Source organism: Oncorhynchus keta, chromosome 1 (genome assembly GCF_023373465.1).
Source record: "Oncorhynchus keta strain PuntledgeMale-10-30-2019 chromosome 1, Oket_V2, whole genome shotgun sequence".
Taxonomy (NCBI): domain Eukaryota; kingdom Metazoa; phylum Chordata; class Actinopteri; order Salmoniformes; family Salmonidae; genus Oncorhynchus; species Oncorhynchus keta.
Genome location: NC_068421.1, coordinates 89,954,672 through 89,977,171, shown reverse-complemented (window position 1 = coordinate 89,977,171; position 22,500 = coordinate 89,954,672). Strand labels below are relative to the sequence as shown.

Genomic DNA, 22,500 nt, shown 5'->3' with positions numbered 1-22,500 from the left:
AACTTGACCACACAACCTCGGCTTAAACCTGTCCAGCTACACCTCTGAAGCTGGACCTAAACCTAACCTGAGACAGCTCAACTTGACCACACAACCTCGGCTTAAACCTGTCCAGCTACACCTCTGAAGCTGGACCTAAACGTAACCTGAGACAGCTCAACTTGACCACACAACCTCGGCTTAAACCTGTCCAGCTACACCTCTGAAGCTGGACCTAAACCTAACCTGAGACAGCTCAACTTGACCACACAACCTCGGCTTAAACCTGTCCAGCTACACCTCTGAAGCTGGACCTAAACCTAACCTGAGACAGCTCAACTTGACCACACAACCTCGGCTTAAACCTGTCCAGCTACACCTCTGAAGATGGACCTAAACCTAACCTGAGACAGCTCAACTTGACCACACAACCTCGGCTTAAACCTGTCCAGCTACACCTCTGAAGCTGGACCTAAACCTAACCTGAGACAGCTCAACTTGACCACACAACCTCGGCTTAAACCTGTCCAGCTACACCTCTGAAGCTGGACCTAAACCTAACCTGAGACAGCTCAACTTGACCACACAACCTCGGCTTAAACCTGTCCAGCTACACCTCTGAAGCTGGACCTAAACGTAACCTGAGACAGCTCAACTTGACCACACAACCTCGGCTTAAACCTGTCCAGCTACACCTCTGAAGCTGGACCTAAACCTAACCTGAGACAGCTCAACTTGACCACACAACCTCGGCTTAAACCTGTCCAGCTACACCTCTGAAGCTGGACCTAAACCTAACCTGAGACAGCTCAACTTGACCACACAACCTCGGCTTAAACCTGTCCAGCTACACCTCTGAAGCTGGACCTAAACGTAACCTGAGACAGCTCAACTTGACCACACAACCTCGGCTTAAACCTGTCCAGCTACACCTCTGAAGCTGGACCTAAACGTAACCTGAGACAGCTCAACTTGACCACACAACCTCGGCTTAAACCTGTCCAGCTACACCTCTGAAGCTGGACCTAAACGTAACCTGAGACAGCTCAACTTGACCACACAACCTCGACAGCTTAAACCTGTCCAGCTACACCTCTGAAGCTGGACCTAAACCTAACCTGAGACAGCTCAACTTGACCACACAACCTCGGCTTAAACCTGTCCAGCTACACCTCTGAAGATGGACCTAAACCTAACCTGAGACAGCTCAACTTGACCACACAACCTCGGCTTAAACCTGTCCAGCTACACCTCTGAAGCTGGACCTAAACCTAACCTGAGACAGCTCAACTTGACCACACAACCTCGGCTTAAACCTGTCCAGCTACACCTCTGAAGCTGGACCTAAACCTAACCTGAGACAGCTCAACTTGACCACACAACCTCGGCTTAAACCTGTCCAGCTACACCTCTGAAGCTGGACCTAAACCTAACCTGAGACAGCTCAACTTGACCACACAACCTCGGCTTAAACCTGTCCAGCTACACCTCTGAAGCTGGACCTAAACCTAACCTGAGACAGCTCAACTTGACCACACAACCTCTGCTTAAACCTGTCCAGCTACACCTCTGAAGCTGGACCTAAACCTAACCTGAGACAGCTCAACTTGACCACACAACCTCGGCTTAAACCTGTCCAGCTACACCTCTGAAGCTGGACCTAAACCTAACCTGAGACAGCTCAACTTGACCACACAACCTCGGCTTAAACCTGTCCAGCTACACCTCTGAAGCTGGACCTAAACCTAACCTGAGACAGCTCAACTTGACCACACAACCTCGGCTTAAACCTGTCCAGCTACACCTCTGAAGATGGACCTAAACCTAACCTGAGACAGCTCAACTTGACCACACAACCTCGGCTTAAACCTGTCCAGCTACACCTCTGAAGATGGACCTAAACCTAACCTGAGACAGCTCAACTTGACCACACAACCTCGGCTTAAACCTGTCCAGCTACACCTCTGAAGCTGGACCTAAACCTAACCTGAGACAGCTCAACTTGACCACACAACCTCGGCTTAAACCTGTCCAGCTACACCTCTGAAGATGGACCTAAACCTAACCTGAGACAGCTCAACTTGACCACACAACCTCGGCTTAAACCTGTCCAGCTACACCTCTGAAGATGGACCTAAACCTAACCTGAGACAGCTCAACTTGACCACACAACCTCGGCTTAAACCTGTCCAGCTACACCTCTGAAGCTGGACCTAAACCTAACCTGAGACAGCTCAACTTGACCACACAACCTCGGCTTAAACCTGTCCAGCTACACCTCTGAAGATGGACCTAAACCTAACCTGAGACAGCTCAACTTACAGATGGATGCAATCACGTCAGCAAAGCACTGTGGACTGCAGAAAGTTCATAGACAAAGTTGCTGTGTTCAGAAGTGTGTGTGTGTGTGTGTGTGTGTGTGTGTGTGTGTGTGTGTGTGTGTTGTGTTCAGCACTTTAAAACAATGACAGACCAACACAGTGTACAGTCCTTCTCTCTCTGATGACAGATCTAGAGAATAGGAAGCAGGTGTGAGGAGATCCTAATCGCTCCTCTGGGCCTCGTCAACCAATCAGCTTCCAGCATCACTATCTAGATCACAGAGTGCTGAGCCACCATGATGCCACAACAGATTCCCTCCCCCACTTCTTTCTCCCTGGGTGTATGAGAGAGAGAGAGAGCGAGGGAGCGCGAGAGCGGGCGACGGATAGAGGGCGACGGATAGAGGGCGACGGATAGAGGGCGACGGATAGAGGGCGACGGATAGAGGGCGACGGATAGAGGGCGACGGATAGAGGGCGACGGATAGAGGGCGACGGATAGAGGGCGACGGATAGAGGGCGACGGATAGAGGGCGACGGATAGAGGGCGACGGATAGAGGGCGACGGATAGAGGGCGACGGATAGAGGGCGACGGATAGAGGGCGACGGATAGAGGGCGACGGATAGAGGGCGCCGGATAGAGGGCGACGGATAGAGGGCGCCGGATAGAGGGCGACGGATAGAGGGCGACGGATAGAGGGCGCCGGATAGAGGGCGCCGGATAGAGGGCGCCGGATAGAGGGCGCCGGATAGAGGGCGCCGGATAGAGGGCGACGGATAGAGGGCGACGGATAGAGGGCGACGGATAGAGGGCGACGGATAGAGGGCGACGGATAGAGGGCGACGGATAGAGGGCGACGGATAGAGGGCGACGGATAGAGGGCGACGGATAGAGGGCGACGGATAATAGAGGGCGACGGATAATAGAGGGCGACGGATAATAGAGGGCGACGGATAATAGAGGGCGACGGATAGAGGGCGACGGATAGAGGGCGACGGATAGAGGGCGACGGATAGAGGGCGACGGATAGAGGGCGACGGATAGAGGGCGACGGATAGAGGGCGACGGATAGAGGGCGCCGGATAGAGGCGAGGCGACGGATAGAGGGCGACGGATAGAGGGCGACGGATAGAGGGCGACGGATAGAGGGCGACGGATAGAGGCGAGGCGACGGATAGAGGGCGACGGATAGAGGGCGACGGATAGAGGGCGACGGATAGAGGGCGACGGATAGAGGGCGACGGATAGAGGGCGAATGGATAGAGGGCGACGGATAGAGGGCGACGGATAGAGGGCGACGGATAGAGGGCCACGGATAGAGGGCCACGGATAGAGGGCCACGGATAGAGGGCCACGGATAGAGGGCCACGGATAGAGGGCCACGGATAGAGGGCCACGGATAGAGGGCCACGGATAGAGGGCCACGGATAGAGGGCCACGGATAGAGAGGGCGACGGATAGAGGGCCACGGATAGAGGGCGACGGATAGAGGGCGACGGATAGAGGGCGACGGATAGAGGGCGACGGATAGAGGGCGACGGATAGAGGGCGACGGATAGAGGGCGACGGATAGAGGGCGACGGATAGAGGGCGACGGATAGAGGGCGACGGATAGAGGGCGACGGATAGAGGGCGACGGATAGAGGGCGACGGATAATAGAGGGCGACGGATAATAGAGGGCGACGGATAATAGAGGGCGACGGATAATAGAGGGCGACGGATAATAGAGGGCGACGGATAGAGGGCGACGGATAGAGGGCGACGGATAGAGGGCGACGGATAGAGGGCGACGGATAGAGGGCGACGGATAGAGGGCGACGGATAGAGGGCGACGGATAGAGGGCGCCGGATAGAGGGCGCCGGATAGAGGGCGACGGATAGAGGGCGACGGATAGAGGGCGGCGGATAGAGGGCGACGGATAGGGCGAGGCGGATAGAGGGCGACGGATAGAGGGCGACGGATAGAGGGCGACGGATAGAGGGCGACGGATAGAGGGCGACGGATAGAGGGCGACGGATAGAGGGCCACGGATAGAGGGCGACGGATAGAGGGCGACGGATAGAGGGCGACGGATAGAGGGCCACGGATAGAGGGCCACGGATAGAGGGCCACGGATAGAGGGCCACGGATAGAGGGCCACGGATAGAGGGCGACGGATAGAGGGCGACGGATAGAGGGCGACGGATAGAGGGCGACGGATAGAGGGCGACGGATAGAGGGCGACGGATAGAGGGCGACGGATAGAGGGCGACGGATAGAGGGCGACGGATAGAGGGCGACGGATAGAGGGCGACGGATAGAGGGCGACAGATAGAGGGCGACAGATAGAGGGCGACAGATAGAGGGCGACAGATAGAGGGCGACAGATAGAGGGCGACAGATAGAGGGCGACAGATAGAGGGCGACAGATAGAGGGCGACAGATAGAGGGCGACAGATAGAGGGCGACAGATAGAGGGCGACAGATAGAGGGCGACAGATAGAGGGCGACTTATAGAGGGCGACTTATAGAGGGCGATGGATAGAGGGCGACAGATAGAGGGCGACGGATAGAGGGCGAGAGAGTTATGGCAGAAAATTGTTGGGTCCACTTGCACAACACCCAATTTAAATCCTGCATGTAGCGTTCTGTAAGATTCTCCTACATGTCCAGAGGAAAACTACAATCAATGTATGCAGGGCAAAATTAGGCCAATATCCACTACTAATAAAAACTAAAAGAGAAATTCAGTTTTGGAAACATCTAAAATACAGTGATATCATTACCATCTCATATCATTACCAAACCCTGCAATGCCAAGAGCTGAGCAAAGAAAAGAGTCCCCTCATCCAGCTGGTCCTGGGGATGAGTTCACAAACCTGTTCTACTAACACACTGAAGCCTCATTCCCCTCATCCAGCTGGTCCTGGGGATGAGTTCACAAACCTGCTCTACTAACACACTGAAGCCTCATTCCCCTCATCCAGCTGGTCCTGGGGCTGAGTTCACAAACCTGCTCTACTAACACACTGAAGCCTCATTCCCCTCATCCAGCTGGTCCTGGGGCTGAGTTCACAAACCTGCTCTACTAACACACTGAAGCCTCATTCCCCTCATCCAGCTGGTCCTGGGGATGAGTTCACAAACCTGCTCTACTAACACACTGAAGCCTCATTCCCCTCATCCAGCTGGTCCTGGGGCTGAGTTCACAAACCTGTTCTACTAACACACTGAAGCCTCATTCCCCTCATCCAGCTGGTCCTGGGGCTGAGTTCACAAACCTGCTCTACTAACACACTGAAGCCTCATTCCCCTCATCCAGCTGGTCCTGGGGCTGAGTTCACAAACCTGTTCTACTAACACACTGAAGCCTCATTCCCCTCATCCAGCTGGTCCTGGGGCTGAGTTCACAAACCTGTTCTACTAACACACTGAAGCCTCAGTCCCCTCATCCAGTTCACTAACCTGTTCTACTAACACACTGAAGCCTCATTCCCCTCATCCAGCTGATCCTGGGGCTGAGTTCACAAACCTGTTCTACTAACACACTGAAGCCTCATTCCCCTCATCCAGCTGGTCCTGAGTTCACAAACCTGTTCTACTAACACACTGAAGCCTCATTCCCCTCATCCAGCTGGTCCTGGGGCTGAGTTCACAAACCTGTTCTACTAACACACTGAAGCCTCATTCCCCTCATCCAGCTGGTCCTGAGTTCACAAACCTGTTCTACTAACACACTGAAGCCTCATTCCCCTCATCCAGCTGGTCCTGAGTTCACAAACCTGTTCTACTAACACACTGAAGCCTCATTCCCCTCATCCAGCTGATCCTGGGGCTGAGTTCACAAACCTGTTCTACTAACACACTGAAGCCTCATTCCCCTCATCCAGCTGGTCCTGAGTTCACAAACCTGTTCTACTAACACACTGAAGCCTCATTCCCCTCATCCAGCTGATCCTGGGGCTGAGTTCACAAACCTGTTCTACTAACACACTGAAGCCTCAGTCCCCTCATCCAGCTGGTCCTGGGGCTGAGTTCACAGACCTGTTCTACTAACACACTGAAGCCTCATTCCCCTTATCCAGCTGGTCCTGGGGCTGAGTTCACAAACCTGTTCTACTAACACACTGAAGCCTCATTCCCCTCATCCATCTGATCCTGGGGCTGAGTTCACAAACCTGTTCTACTAACACACTGAAGCCTCAGTCCCCTCATCCATCTGATCCTGAGGATGAGTTCACAAACCTGTTCTACTAACACACTGAAGCCTCAGTCCCCTCATCCATCTGATCCTGGGGATGAGTTCACAAACCTGTTCTACTAACACACTGAAGCCTCAGTCCCCTCATCCATCTGATCCTGGGGATGAGTTCACAAACCTGTTCTACTAATACACTGAAGCCTCAGGACCAGAACATCCAATCAATCAGAATAAACCAAATTACAACACAGTCAAAACAAAACTATGCTGCTTATTGGGAAACACAAGCACAAAACACAAAGCAAAATGCAGTGCTATCTGCCCCTAAATGGACAGTACACCGTGGCTAACTCTTTGACCATGGTTACTGATCAAAACCTTTGAAAAACCTTGACAAAGTACCGGCTCACTGAGCAAAGTTTTGCCATTGAGAAGGGTAGACACAGGAAAACCTGGCTCCCTGTAGAGGAAAGGCTGTGCAACCACTGCAGAACCTGTCTCCCTGTAGAGGAAAGGCTGTGTAACCACTGCAGAACCTGTCTCCCTGTAGAGGAAAGGCTGTGCAACCACTGCAGAACCTGTCTCCCTGTAGAGGAAAGGCTGTGTAACCACTGCAGAACCTGGCTCCCTGTAGAGGAAAGGCTGTGTAACCACTGCACCACAGCAGAACCTGGCTCCCTGTAGAGGAAAGGCTGTGTAACCACTGCAGAACCTGTCTCCCTGTAGAGGAAAGGCTGTGCAACCACTGCAGAACCTGTCTCCCTGTAGAGGAAAGGCTGTGTAACCACTGCAGAACCTGTCTCCCTGTAGAGGAAAGGCTGTGTAACCACTGCAGAACCTGGCTCCCTGTAGAGGAAAGGCTGTGTAACCACTGCACCACAGCAGAACCTGGCTCCCTGTAGAGGAAAGGCTGTGTAACCACTGCAGAACCTGGCTCCCTGTAGAGGAAAGGCTGTGCAACCACTGCAGAACCTGTCTCCCTGTAGAGGAAAGGCTGTGTAACCACTGCACCACAGCAGAACCTGGCTCCCTGTAGAGGAAAGGCTGTGTAACCACTGCACCACAGCAGAACCTGGCTCCCTGTAGAGGAAAGGCTGTGTAACCACTGCACCACAGCAGAACCTGGCTCCCTGTAGAGGAAAGGCTGTGAAACCACTGCACAACAGCAGAACCTGAGACAGAGCTGCATTTCCTGACAATTTTTTTTTTTAAATATATAAAACAATTAGAGAGTGTCATTTCCTCAAATTTGAAACTCTTATTCAAGGGTTCAAAGACCTCTCTGATGAGGATAGGTTAGCTGTCCTGTTGGGCGAGGACGCAGAGCTCTGGGTTGGCAGCGCACTACATTGCGCCATCACACACTGTCCCATAAGATGAGGGTCTGACAGACCAGCCAACCTGCACATGTCCTCTATGCTTATTGTTATTGTTCACCGTCGGGTTATGGTCGTTACTGTCGTCCCGTTGACAATATTGATTATTATTATTTTCATTATGTTAACACTGTAAATTTGTGCACAAAATATGAGAGAAATACGTTTTTTTTTGTGCGTTTGGAACCATTCTGCCATCTTTAATTTCAGCTCATGAAACCAACACTTTACATATTGCATTTATATTAACCCATTTATATTAACCCTAACCCATTTATATTAACCCTAACCCATTTATATTAACCCTAACCCATTTATATTAACCCATTTATATTAACCCTAACCCATTTATTTATAACCCATTTATATTAACCCTAACCCATTTATATTAACCCTAACCCATTTATATTAACCCTAACCCATTTATATTAACCCATTTATATTAACCCTACCCCATTTCCTTCTGTAGCTCAGTTGGTAGAGCATGGCGCTTGTAACGCCAGGGTAGTGGGTTCGATCCCGGGACCACCCATACGTAGAATGTATGCACACATGACTGTAAGTCGCTTTGGATAAAAGCGTCTGCTAAATGGCATATATTATTATTATATTATTATATTATTATATTATTATTATATTATATTATTATATTATATTAACCCTACCCCATTTATATTAACCCTAACCCATTTATATTAACCCTAACCCATTTATATTAACCCTAACCCATTTATATTAACCCATTTATATTAACCCTACCCCATTTATATTAACCCTAACCCATTTATATTAACCCTACCCCATTTATATTAACCCTAACCCATTTATATTAACCCTAACCCATTTATATTAACCCTACCCCATTTATATTAACCCTACCCCATTTATATTAACCCTACCCCATTTATATTAACCCTACCCCATTTATATTAACCCTACCCCATTTATATTAACCCTACCCCATTTATATTAACCCTACCCCATTTATATTAACCCTACCCCATTTATATTAACCCTACCCCATTTATATTAACCCTACCCCATTTATATTAACCCTAACCCATTTATATTAACCCTAACCCATTTATATTAACCCATTTATATTAACCCTAACCCATTTATATTAACCCTAACCCATTTATATTAACCCTAACCCATTTATATTAACCCATTTATATTAACCCTACCCCATTTATATTAACCCTAACCCATTTATATTAACCCTAACCCATTTATATTAACCCTAACCCATTTATATTAACCCTACCCCATTTATATTAACCCTAACCCATTTATATTAACCCTAACCCATTTAACCCTAACCCATTTATATTAACCCTAACCCATTTATATTAACCCTAACCCATTTATATTAACCCATTTATATTAACCCTACCCCATTTATATGAACCCTAACCCATTTATATTAACCCTAACCCATTTATATTAACCCTAACCCATTTATATTAACCCTACCCCATTTATATTAACCCTAACCCATTTATATTAACCCTAACCCATTTATATTAACCCTACCCCATTTATATTAACCCTACCCCATTTATATTAACCCTAACCCATTTATATTAACCCTAACCCATTTATATTAACCCTACCCCATTTATATTAACCCTAACCCATTTATATTAACCCTAACCCATTTATATTAACCCATTTATATTACCCCATTTATATTAACCCTAACCCATTTATATTAACCCTAACCCATTTATATTAACCCTAACCCATTTATATTAACCCATTTATATTAACCCTAACCCATTTATATTAACCCTAACCCATTTATATTAACCCTACCCCATTTATATTAACCCTAACCCATTTATATTAACCCTACCCCATTTATATTAACCCTACCCCATTTATATTAACCCTACCCCATTTATATTAACCCTAACCCATTTATATTAACCCTACCCCATTTATATTAACCCTACCCCATTTATATTAACCCTACCCCATTTATATTAACCCTACCCCATTTATATTAACCCTACCCCATTTATATTAACCCTACCCCATTTATATTAACCCTACCCCATTTATATTAACCCTAACCCATTTATATTAACCCATTTATATTAACCCTAACCCATTTATATTAACCCTAACCCATTTATATTAACCCATTTATATTAACCCATTTATATTAACCCATTTATATTAACCCATTTATATTAACCCTACCCCATTTATATTAACCCTAACCCATTTATATTAACCCTAACCCATTTATATTAACCCTAACCCATTTATATTAACCCTAACCCATTTATATTAACCCTAACCCATTTAACCCTAACCCATTTAACCCTAACCCATTTATATTAACCCTAACCCATTTATATTAACCCTAACCCATTTATATTAACCCTAACCCATTTATATTAACCCATTTATATTAACCCTACCCCATTTATATTAACCCTAACCCATTTATATTAACCCTAACCCATTTATATTAACCCTACCCCATTTATATTAACCCTACCCCATTTATATTAACCCTAACCCATTTATATTAACCCTAACCCATTTATATTAACCCTACCCCATTTATATTAACCCTACCCCATTTATATTAACCCTAACCCATTTATATTAACCCTAACCCATTTATATTAACCCTACCCCATTTATATTAACCCTACCCCATTTATATTAACCCTACCCCATTTATATTAACCCTAACCCATTTATATTAACCTAACCCATTTATATTAACCCATTTATATTACCCCATTTATATTAACCCTACCCCATTTATATTAACCCTAACCCATTTATATTAACCCTAACCCATTTATAGTTACCCGAACCCATTTATATTAACCGAACCCATTTATATTAACCCTAACCCATTTATAGTTACCCTAACCCATTTATATTAACCCTAACCCATTTATATTAACCCTAACCCATTTATAGTTACCCTAACCCATTTATAGTTACCCTAACCCATTTATAGTACCCATTTTAACCCTAACCCATTTATATTAACCCTAACCAATTTATAGTTACCCTAACCCATTTATATTAACCCTAACCCATTTATATAGTTACCCTAACCCATTTATATTAACCCTAACCCATTTATATTAACCTAACCCATTTATATTAACCGAACCCATTTATATTAACCCTAACCCATTTATAGTTACCCTAACCCATTTATATTAACCCTAACCCATTTATAGTTACCCTAACCCATTTATATTTACCCTAACCCATTTATAGTTACCCTAACCCATTTATAGTTACCCTGACCCATTTATATTAACCCTAACCAATTTATAGTTACCCTAACCCATTTATATTAACCCTAACCCATTTATAGTTACCCTAACCCATTTATATAGTTACCCTAACCCATTTATAGTTACCCTAACCCATTTATAGTTACCCTAACCCATTTATAGTTACCCTAACCCATTTATAGCTACCCTAGCCCATTTATAGTTACCCTACCCCATTTATATTAACCCTAACCCATTTATATTAACCCTACCCCATTTATATTAACCCTACCCCATTTATATTAACCCTACCCCATTTATATTAACCCTACCCCATTAGTCAGGAACTAATGGGGATCCATAATAAACCCCAGGAAGAGTAGCTGCTGCCTTGACAGGAACTAATGGGGATCCATAATAAACCCCAGGAAGAGTAGCTGCTGCCTTGGCAGGAACTAATGGGGATCCATAATAAACCCCAGGAAGAGTAGCTGCTGCCTTGGCAGGAACTAATGGGGATCCATAATAAATACAAATAATCACAGCTCACCTACAGACTCTGTAAAGTCCTCACAGGGTTTATAATCACAGCTCACCTACGGACTCTGTAAAGTCCTCACAGGGTTTATAATCACAGCTCACCTACGGACTCTGTAACGTCCTCACAGGGTTTATAATCACAGCTCACCTACGGACTCTGTAACGTCCTCACAGGGTTTATAATCACAGCTCACCTACGGACTCTAACGTCCTCACAGGGTTTATAATCACAGCTCATCTACGGACTCTGTAACGTCCTCACAGGGTTTATAATCACAGCTCATCTACGGACTCTGTTACGTCCTCACAGGGTTTATAATCACAGCTCATCTACGGACTCTGTAACGTCCTCACAGGGTTTATAATCACAGCTCACCTACGGACTCTGTAACGTCCTCACAGGGTTTATAATCACAGCTCACCTACGGACTCTGTAACGTCCTCACAGGGTTTATAATCACAGCTCACCTACGGACTCTAACGTCCTCACAGGGTTTATAATCACAGCTCACCTACGGACTCTAACGTCCTCACAGGGTTTATAATCACAGCTCACCTACGGACTCTGTAACGTCCTCACAGGGTTTATAATCACAGCTCACCTACGGACTCTGTAACGTCCTCACAGGGTTTATAATCACAGCTCACCTACGGACTCTGTAACGTCCTCACAGGGTTTATAATCACAGCTCACCTACGGACTCTGTAATCACAGCTCACCTACGGAAAGTCCTCACAGGGTTTATAATCACAGCTCACCTACGGACTCTGTAACGTCCTCACAGGGTTTATAATCACAGCTCACCTACGGACTCTAACGTCCTCACAGGGTTTATAATCACAGCTCACCTACGGACTCTAACGTCCTCACAGGGTTTATAATCACAGCTCACCTACGGACTCTGTAAAGTCCTCACAGGGTTTATAATCACAGCTCACCTACGGACTCTGTAACGTCCTCACAGGGTTTATAATCACAGCTCACCTACGGACTCTGTAACGTCCTCACAGGGTTAAGTTTGGTCTCTTTCCACACACAGAGGGAGAGCAGAGGATGAATGGAACGTTTGTCAAAGTTACATTAAGCCCCTCTCCTTCCCCTCTCCCTTCCCTCTCCCTTCCCTCTCCCTTCCCTCTCCCTTCCCTCTCCCTTCCCTCCCCTCTCCTCTCCCTTCCCTCTCCTTTCCCTCTCCTTTCCCTCTCCCTTCCCTCTCCTTTCCCTCTCCCTTCCCTCTCCTTTCCCTCTCCCTTCCCTCTCCTTTCCCTCTCCCTTCCCTCTCCCTTCCCTCTCCCTTCCCTCTCCCTTCCCTCTCCTTTCCCTCTCCTTTCCCCTCTCCTTTCCCCTCTCCCTTCCCCTCTCCCTTCCCCTCTCCCTTCCCCTCTCCCTTCCCCTTTCCTTCCCCTCTCCCTCCCCTCTCCCTTCCCTCTCCCCTCTCCTTTCCCCTCTCCCTCTCCTTTCCCCTCTCCTTTCCCCTCTCCCCTCCCCTTCCTTTCCCCTCTCCCTTCCCCTCTCTCCTTTCCCCTCTCTCCCTTCCCCTCTCTCCCTTCCCCTCTCTCCCTTCCCCTCTCTCCCTTCCCCTCTCTCCCTTCCCTCTCTCCCTTCCCCTCTCTCCCTTCCCCTCTCTCGTCCCCTTTCCTTTACCCTCTCTCCCTTACCCTCTCTCCCTTACCCTCTCTCGTCCCCTTTCCTTTACCCTCTCTCCCTTACCCTCTCTCCCTTACCCTCTCTCCCTTACCCTCTCTCCCTTACCCTCTCCGTCCCCTTCCGTCCCCCTCTCCCTTCCACCTCTCCCCTCTCCCTTCCACCTCTCCCCTCTCCTTCCCCCTCTCCCCTCTCCCCTCTCCCCTCTCCCCTCTCCTTCCCCTCTCCCTCTCCTTCCCCCTCTCCCCTCTCCCCTCTCCCCTCTCCTCTCCTTCCCCCTCTCCCCTCTCCTTCCCCTCTCCCCTCTCCCTCTCCCCTCTCCCCTCTCCTTCCCCTCTCCCCTCTCCTCTCCCCTCTCCTTCCCCCTCTCCCCTCTCCTTCCCCCCTCCCCTCTCCTTCCCCCTCTCCTTCCCCTCTCCTCCCCCTCTCCTTCCCCCTCTCCTCCCCCTTCCTTCCCCCTCTCCTTCCCCCTCTCCTGTCCTCCAGTGGGCAAGTGACTGTGAGTAAATGAGATGTCAGTATAGATCACTCTCTTACCATTTACTGCTGTGTGTGTGTGTGTGTGTGTGTGTGTGTGTGTGTGTGTGTGTGTGTGTGTGTGTGTGTGTGTGTGTGTGTGTGTGTGTGTGTGTTTCAGCTGGTAGTTAGGTGGAAAGCCATTCTTGTGATTATTGTGACTTTGCCATTGTAATTGTTTGTAAGCTTGTGTAGTTAAATTAATCTATGATCGTATGCTATCCATTTGTTCTTTGTATGCCATTTTAATATTTGATAATTAACCAATGATATTAGGCCACTCTTGGCCATGATTACAGACACCTGTGTCTTTGTGATCATATACCCTGATGAAGACAACTTGGCCGTCGAAACGTTGGTAATTACATGTTTGCATCTGAGCTCCTAGAGTGTGCGGCTCTTATTTTCAAGTTTCCTACTCCGCTAGCCAGCACCTCGCCTAAATAGGTGTGCGTTTATTTTTCTTCTAGATTGTTCTGTTACCCAGTAAACAGCACCCTACCGACAAAAAAGCTCTTAAACGATGCCGAATGATAATTATTTTCCTGACACTGGTCATAGACCCAGACAAGATTACTTTGAATAAAGCCAAAGGGAGCGTGATGAGATCATTATTGTCCCGTTTTGACATGCCGGGAGGTAATTCTGACCTCTCGAAAGAACTGTTACATTTATCTAAGCGCCAGACGAGAACGCATCTACAATATAGTCACTCTTAATGATTATGTGCGTCAAGGCATTATTCCACGGGGACTCAGGTGGCAAAAATAACCATCATTGGGACAGCGCACAGATGACTTCTGTTAGCGCTGGTGTGCCATCCTGAATTAATGCTCTATTGATTTAATGACATTAATTGTTGACCAGTTGAAGAAGGATTTTTATTGAAATGGGTAACACGATTAAAGACAAACGCACAGCTCTACAAACATCTGTTAATGATGATGGAATATTCAATGAACTGATGAAAACTAGCCAATGAACTGATGAAAACTAACCAAGCGCCCCAGGACAAGGTGTCTACAGAAATAAAGGAACTTAAAATCAAGACATTCAACTAAGACAAGGCCGAGGATAAAGTCTACTTCTGGAGAAACCCTGACGAGGCAGAGGACAAAGTCTACTTCTGGAGAAACCCTGACGAGGCCGAGGATAAAGTCTACTTCTGGAGAAACCCTGACGAGGCCGAGGACAAAGTCTACTTCTGGAGAAACCCTGACGAGGTCGAGGACAAAGTCTACTTCTGGAGAAACCCTGACGAGGCAGAGGACAAAGTCTACTTCTGGAGAAACCCTGACGAGGCAGAGGACAAAGTCTACTTCTGGAGAAACCCTGACGAGGCCGAGGATAAAGTCGACTTCTGGAGAAACCCTGACGAGGCCGAGGACAAAGTCTACTTCTGGAGAAACCCTGACGAGGCAGAGGACAAAATCTACTTCTGGAGAAACCCTGACGAGGTCGAGGACAAAGTCTACTTCTGGAGAAACCCTGACGAGGTCGAGGACAAAGTCTACTTCTGGAGAAACCCTGACGAGGTCGAGGATAAAGTCTACTTCTGGAGAAACCCTGAGGAGGCAGAGGATAAAGTCTACTTCTGGAGAAACCCTGAGGAGGCAGAGGATAAAGTCTACTTCTGGAGAAACCCTGAGGAGGCAGAGGATAAAGTCTACTTCTAGATAAACCCTGACGAGGTCGAGGATAAAGTCTACTTCTGGAGAAACCCTGACGAGGCAGAGGACAAAATCTACTTCTGGAGAAACCCTGACGAGGTCGAGGATAAAGTCTACTTCTGGAGAAACCCTGACGAGGTCGAGGACAAAGTCTACTTCTGGAGAAACCCTGACGAGGTCGAGGATAAAGTCTACTTCTGGAGAAACCCTGACGAGGTCGAGGATAAAGTCTACTTCTGGAGAAACCCTGACGAGGCAGAGGACAAAGTCTACTTCTGGAGAAACCCTGACGAGGTCGAGGACAAAGTCTACTTCTGGAGAAACCCTGACGAGGTCGAGGACAAAGTCTACTTCTGGAGAAACCCTGAGGAGGCAGAGGATAAAGTCTACTTCTGGAGAAACCCTGAGGAGGCAGAGGATAAAGTCTACTTCTGGAGAAACCCTGAGGAGGCAGAGGATAAAGTCTACTTCTAGATAAACCCTGACGAGGTCGAGGATAAAGTCTACTTCTGGAGAAACCCTGACGAGGTCGAGGATAAAGTCTACTTCTAGAGAAACCCTGACGAGGCAGAGGATAAAGTCTACTTCTGGAGAAACCCTGAAGAGGCAGAGGATAAAGTCTACTTCTAGATAAACCCTGACGAGGTCGAGGATAAAGTCTACTTCTGGAGAAACCCTGACGAGGCAGAGGATAAAGTCTACTTCTGGAGAAACCCTGACGAGGTCGAGGATAAAGTCTACTTCTAGAGAAACCCTGACGAGGCAGAGGATAAAGTCTACTTCTGGAGAAACCCTGAAGAGGCAGAGGATAAAGTCTACTTCTAGATAAACCCTGACGAGGTCGAGGATAAAGTCTACTTCTGGAGAAACCCTGACGAGGTCGAGGATAAAGTCTACTTCTAGAGAAACCCTGACGAGGCAGAGGATAAAGTCTACTTCTGGAGAAACCCTGAGGAGGCAGAGGACAAAGTCTACTTCTGGAGAAACCCTGACGAGGTCGAGGATAAAGTCTACTTCTGGAGAAACCCTGACGAGGTCGAGGATAAAGTCTACTTCTGGTGAAACCCTGACGAGGTCGAGGACAAAGTCTACTTCTGGTGAAACCCTGACGAGGTCCTGCTCCTCCTCTCCATGACAGACGCAGGAGGGATGCCGCTTAATTCTATCCACCCGCGTCTGACCAACACTACAACACCACGGCTACCAACACCACGGCTTCCAGTGGTAGTTTCTTATTCAAGTAACAGCCCCTATTGTAGAGGGTATTGATGCAGTAACAGACCCTATTGTAGAGGTATTGATGCAGTAACAGTCCCTATTGTAGAGGGCATTGATGCAGTAACAGCCCCTATTGTAGAGGGCATTGATGCAATAACAGCCCCTATTGTAGAGGGTATTGATGCAGTAACGGCCCCTATTGTAGAGGGCATTGATGCAGTAACAGTCCCTATTGTAGAGGGCATTGATGCAGTAACAGTCCCTATTGTAGAGGGCATTGATGCAATAACAGCCCCTATTGTAGGGGGCATTGATGCAATAACAGCCCCTATTGTAGGGGGCATTGATGCAGTAACAGTCCCTATTGTAGGGGGCATTGATGCAGTAACAGTCCCTATTGTAGGGGCATTGATGCAGTAACAGTCCCTATTGTAGGGGGCATTGATGCAGTAACAGACCCTATTGTAGAGGGCATTGATGCAATAACAGCCCCTATTGTAGGGGGCATTGATGCGGTAACAGTCCCTATTGTAGGGGCATTGATGCAGTAACAGTCCCTATTGTAGGGGGCATTGATACAGTAACAGTCCCTATTGTAGGGGGCATTGATGCAGTAACAGTCCCTATTGTAGGGGGCATTGATGCAGTAACAGTCCCTATTGTAGGGGCATTGATGCAGTAACAGTCCCTATTGTAGAGGGCATTGATGCAGTAACAGACCCTATTGTAGGGGGCATTGATACAGTAACAGTCCCTATTGTAGGGGGCATTGATACAGTAACAGTCCCTATTGTAGGGGGCATTGATGCAGTAACAGTCCCTATTGTAGGGGGCATTGATGCAGTAACAGTCCCTATTGTAGGGGGCATTGATGCAGTAACAGTCCCTATTGTAGGGGGCATTGATACAGTAACAGTCCCTATTGTAGGGGGCATTGATACAGTAACAGTCCCTATTGTAGGGGGCATTGATGCAGTAACAGTCCCTATTGTAGGGGGCATTGATGCAGTAACAGTCCCTATTGTAGAGGGCATTGATACAGTAACAGCCCCTATTGTAGAGGGCATTGATGCAGTAACAGTCCCTATTGTAGAGGGCATTGATGCAGTAACAGTCCCTATTGTAGAGGGCGTTGATGCAGTAACAGTCCCTATTGTAGAGGGCGTTGATGCAGTAACAGCCCCTATTGTAGAGGGCATTGATGCAGTAACAGTCCCTATTGTAGAGGGCATTGATGCAGTAACAGACCCTATTGTAGGGGGCATTGATGCAGTAACAGTCCCTATTGTAGAGGGCATTGATGCGGTAACAGTCCCTATTGTAGAGGGCGTTGATGCAGTAACAGTCCCTATTGTAGAGGGCATTGATGCAGTAACAGACCCTATTGTAGAGGGCATTGATGCAGTAACAGTCCCTATTGTAGAGGGCATTGATGCAGTAACAGTCCCTATTGTAGAGGGCATTGATGCAGTAACAGTCCCTATTGTAGAGGGCATTGATGCAGTAACAGCCCCTATTGTAGAGGGCATTGATGCAGTAACAGTCCCTATTGTAGAGGGCATTGATGCAGTAACAGTCCCTATTGTAGAGGGCATTGATGCAGTAACAGCCCCTATTGTAGAGGGCATTGATGCAGTAACAGTCCCTATTGTAGAGGGCCTTGATGCAATAACAGTCCCTATTGTAGAGGGCATTGATGCAGTAACAGTCCCTATTGTAGAGGGCCTTGATGCAGTAACAGTCCCTATTGTAGAGGGCATTGATGCAGTAACAGTCCCTATTGTAGAGGGCATTGATGCAGTAACAGTCCCTATTGTAGAGGGCATTGATGCAGTAACAGTCCCTATTGTAGAGGGCATTGATGCAGTAACAGTCCCTATTGTAGAGGGCGTTGATGCAGTAACAGCCCCTATTGTAGAGGGCATTGATGCAATAACAGTCCCTATTGTAGAGGGCCTTGATGCAGTAACAGTCCCTATTGTAGAGGGCATTGATGCAGTAACAGTCCCTATTGTAGAGGGCATTGATGCAGTAACAGACCCTATTGTAGAGGGCATTGATGCAGTAACAGCCCCTATTGTAGAGGGCATTGATGCAATAACAGCCCCTATTGTAGAGGGCATTGATGCAGTAACAGCCCCTATTGTAGAGGGCATTGATGCAGTAACAGTCCCTATTGTAGAGGGCCTTGATGCAGTAACAGTCCCTATTGTAGAGGGCATTGATGCAATAACAGTCCCTATTGTAGAGGGCATTGATGCAGTAACAGTCCCTATTGTAGAGGGCATTGATGCGATAACAGCCCCTATTGTAGAGGGCATTGATGCAGTAACAGTCCCTATTGTAGAGGGCATTGATGCAGTAACGGCCCCTATTGTAGAGGGCATTGATGCTAACAGTCCCTATTGTAGAGGGCATTGATGCAGTAACAGTCCCTATTGTAGAGGGCATTGATACAGTAACAGTCCCTATTGTAGAGGGCATTGATGCAGTAACAGTCCCTATTGTAGAGGGCATTGATGCAGTAACAGCCCCTATTGTAGGGGGCATTGATGCAGTAACAGTCCCTATTGTAGAGGGCATTGATGCAATAACAGTCCCTATTGTAGAGGGCATTGATGCAGTAACAGTCCCTATTGTAGAGGGCATTGATGCAGTAACAGTCCCTATTGTAGAGGGCATTGATGCAATAACAGTCCCTATTGTAGAGGGCATTGATGCAATAACAGTCCCTATTGTAGAGGGCATTGATGCAATAACAGTCCCTATTGTAGAGGGCATTGATGCAGTAACAGTCCCTATTGTAGAGGGCATTGATGCAGTAACAGTCCCTATTGTAGAGGGCATTGATGCAATAACAGTCCCTATTGTAGAGGGCATTGATGCAATAACAGCCCCTATTGTAGAGGGCCTTGATGCAGTAACAGTCCCTATTGTAGAGGGCCTTGATGCAGTAACAGTCCCTATTGTAGAGGGCATTGATGCAGTAACAGTCCCTATTGTAGAGGGCATTGATGCAGTAACAGACCCTAGAGGGCATTGATGCAGTAACAGTCCCTATTGTAGAGGGCATTGATGCAGTAACAGTCCCTATTGTAGAGGGCCTTGATGCAGTAACAGTCCCTATTGTAGAGGGCCTTGATGCAGTAACAGCCCCTATTGTAGGGGGCATTGATGCAGTAACAGTCCCTATTGTAGAGGGCATTGATGCAATAACAGTCCCTATTGTAGAGGGCATTGATGCAGTAACAGCCCCTATTGTAGAGGGCATTGATGCAGTAACAGCCCCTATTGTAGAGGGCATTGATGCAATAACAGCCCCTATTGTAGAGGGCATTGACGCAATAACAGTCCCTATTGTAGAGGGCATTGATGCAGTAACAGCCCCTCCTTTGTAAAGGACACCAGCAGTATGATCTCAGAACAGTTCCCCTCCTAAAGGACACCAGCAGTATGATCTCAGAACAGTTCCCCTCCTAAAGGACACCAGCAGTATGATCTCAGAACAGTTCCCCTCCTAAAGGACACCAGCAGTATGATCTCAGAACAGTTCCCCTCCTAAAGGACACCAGCAGTATGATCTCAGAACAGTTCCCCTCCTAAAGGACACCAGCAGTATGATCTCAGAACAGTTCCCCTCCTAAAGGACACCAGCAGTATGATCTCAGAACAGTTCCCCTCCTAAAGGACACCAGCAGTATGATCTCAGAACAGCTCCCCTCCTAAAGGACACCAGCAGTATGATCTCAGAACAGTTCCCCTCCTAAAGGACACCAGCAGTATGATCTCAGAATAGCTCCCCTCCTAAAGGACACCAGCAGTGTGCTCTCTATCATTCATTGAATCTCTTGATCCTCTCCCTGATAACACCTTGTTCGTTACTTTTGATGTTGAGTCGTTATACACTATTATTCCACACGGGGGCGGCATTGAAGCTGTGGAACATTTTCTTCTGCAAAGTGACCCTGAAGAACTACCTTCCAGTGCCTGCATTATAACATTGGCTGAAATAGTACTCAAACATAACTATTTCATGTTTCTAAATGATTTCTTAATTCAGGCTTAGGGTACTGCTATGGGATCCCCCATGGCTCCTAACTATGCTAATGTGTGTGGGGGTTACATGGAGAAACAGTCTATATTCAATCCTCTCAAAAATGTTGTTTTCTTGCCTCACATCATTATGTGGAAACGGTATATTGATGATATTTGTGTTCTATAGAGGGGTGATGCAAAACAGCTCCAGGCGTTTTATGCTTTTCTTAACTCCTGTTCTGAGCATCTGAGATTTACTATGTAATCTGACACACGTCAAATCAGTTTCCTTGGTCTTCTGATCTTGTGTGAAGATAATGTTCTATACACTGATCTTTACAGGAAACCTACTGATCATAACAGTTTGTTGAGGGCTGATAGTTGTCACTCGCTTCCCTTGAAAAATAGTTTGCCCTACAGCCAATTCTGTCGAATCAAAATAATTTTCAAAAAACAAATCAGATTGACAGAAATATGGCTGAGACACAAAGAAAGTTCAAGGAGAGGGAAGGAGAGGGGCTACAATAAATGATCAGATTAATATTGCCATTGAGAAAATTCAAAACAAAACATTACCTTTTTCAAGGTCAGTCTCGCAAAAGGACGCATTCTTGCGTTCTAACTACCTGCTACTCAAAGTAGTTCTGAACAAATTAAGGGAATTGTTCACAAACATGGGCACATCCTAAAATACGATGATAGTCTCGGTAATGTGTTTTCGGACCTTCCCTTGGTCGTATTCTCGCGGGGCGGAAATCTCAGAGACCAATTGGTACACTCTGATTTACCACCCCGAGATATTCCTGAACAACGTCTATTTGTTCCCCTACTGGATGGAAATTACACATGTGATGGCTGTGCTCAATGCAATGGCATTTATAAATGTAGATCCTTCACACACCCACAAACAGGGAAATCGATCCCAATAAAAGGTGTTATTACGTGCTCCACTAAGGCAGTTATTTATCTTATAACTTGTCCTTGTGGTAAAAATTATGTGGGTAAAACAAAGCGCGAATTAAAAGTACGTATCTCAGAGCATCGTAGCACCATTAGGTATAAAAACTTTACTTATCCAGTTGCGGCCCACTTCTTGGAGGCAGGACACTCGAATTCGTCTCTGCGTTAGATTGGCATCGAACATGTCACCCTCCCTAGGAGAGGGGGTGACCTTGATCATTTATTGTTAAAACGAGAGGCTGCCTGGATCTTTAACTTAAAGACCCTTGCGCCCTTCGGTCTCAACGTAGACTTTGATCTGAAGCCATTATTGTGACTTTGCCATTGTAATTGTTTGTAAGCTTGTGTAGTTAAATTAATCTATGATCGTATGCTATACATTTGTTCTTTGTATGACATTTTAATATTTGATAATTAACCAATGATATTAGGCCACTCTTGGCCATGATTACAGACACCTGTGTCCTTTGACACTATATAAACGAGTCATCCCGCAGTGTTTGTGATCATATACCCTGATGAAGACAACTTGGCCGTCGAAACGTTGGTAATTACATGTTTGCATCTGAGCTCCTAGAGTGTGCGGCTCTCTTTTATTTTCAAGTTGCGTGGAATGTGTCTTACATAACCAGCGTCACGCTGAACAGACGGTGAAGGACACAAGACAAACCTTGTATATGGTAATAAGGAACTTTCAAAGAAGGAGGAAGACAGGAGAGAAAGGAATGGAGAAGAGAGGGGGGTGAGGAGAAGAAAGGGGGTGAGGAGAAGAAAGGGGGTGAGGAGAAGAGAGCAGGGGGTG

At 46.9% G+C, this 22,500-nt stretch overlaps 1 protein-coding gene and 2 long non-coding RNA genes across 18 annotated transcripts in view; all 3 read right to left on the bottom strand.

Annotated features, from left to right (window-relative positions):
• LOC127907964 (uncharacterized) overlaps positions 1-2,409 on the bottom strand; it is a 2,812-nt gene extending 403 nt beyond the window's left edge. The window contains exons 1-5 of one of the 2 annotated variants that reach the window (XR_008065755.1): positions 2,258-2,409; positions 2,021-2,178; positions 1,784-1,941; positions 1,152-1,230; positions 1-437 (exon numbers count right to left, since the gene is read on the bottom strand). The exon at positions 1-437 is cut by the window's left edge and continues 403 nt beyond it. This is a non-coding gene — a long non-coding RNA (uncharacterized LOC127907964). The remainder of the gene's footprint in view (positions 438-1,151; positions 1,231-1,783; positions 1,942-2,020; positions 2,179-2,257) is intronic. The other variant, XR_008065756.1, reaches the window with a different exon arrangement.
• The window catches only part of LOC118396031 (disks large homolog 1-like), a 356,822-nt gene that overhangs the window by 265,001 nt on the left and 69,321 nt on the right, over positions 1-22,500 (bottom strand). The window lies entirely within an intron of this gene.
• LOC127907968 (uncharacterized) lies at positions 11,467-12,704 on the bottom strand. 2 transcript variants are annotated; one of them, XR_008065761.1, is made up of 4 exons: positions 12,417-12,704; positions 12,260-12,351; positions 12,126-12,169; positions 11,467-11,759 (listed from the first exon to the last, which is right to left on the bottom strand). It is a non-coding gene; the product is annotated as an uncharacterized LOC127907968 (long non-coding RNA). The 2 variants fall into 2 exon arrangements; XR_008065769.1 differs by having other exon boundaries at positions 12,597-12,657.